Below are 650 nucleotides of genomic sequence, written 5' to 3' on the forward strand. Positions count from 1 at the left end.
ATACATATATATATATATATATATATATATATATATATATATATATATATACATACATATATATGTGCGTGTGTGTGTGTGTACGTATGTATGTGCATGTGTGTGTGTTGTAAGTTATTGCGGTATTCGTTTAATTCTGTAACATCTTCAGTGTGCTTTTGTTTTCTTGGTGTGAGGCGACTTTTGCTGCCCTCTCTTATTCCGAGTAAGTGAAGGTCAGCCCAGCAGCAGAATAACATCTCAACAGCGACAGGTGATGGTTACCTGTTGGCCGCTGCAGGTCGAGGAGGAGATCGTCTGCAGTATGGAGTTATTTGAAGTAGCTGGTGTTCTACTTCAAGGATGAAAGATGGTTCAACCATAACCATCAGAAGAGGATTCATCCTTGTGACGACTGAGGGTGTTGTTAATGTATGTGAAGGCTAAGGTTTATTTTATTTCCTGACTGCTCATTGATGTTGGTCTCAAATTGTCTCCATGTGTATTGTTGCTGTTAATTGGGCAAGTGTTTGGCTCAGCTGTTTATTTAACTCATTATTTTTGTTGTTGATGACCAAGTGTATGGGCCAGGTGTATGTATATATATATATTATATATATATATATATATATATATATATATATATATATAATATATATATATATATATAT

This window comes from Macrobrachium nipponense, chromosome 40 (assembly GCF_015104395.2).
Source record: "Macrobrachium nipponense isolate FS-2020 chromosome 40, ASM1510439v2, whole genome shotgun sequence".
Lineage (NCBI taxonomy): Eukaryota > Metazoa > Arthropoda > Malacostraca > Decapoda > Palaemonidae > Macrobrachium > Macrobrachium nipponense.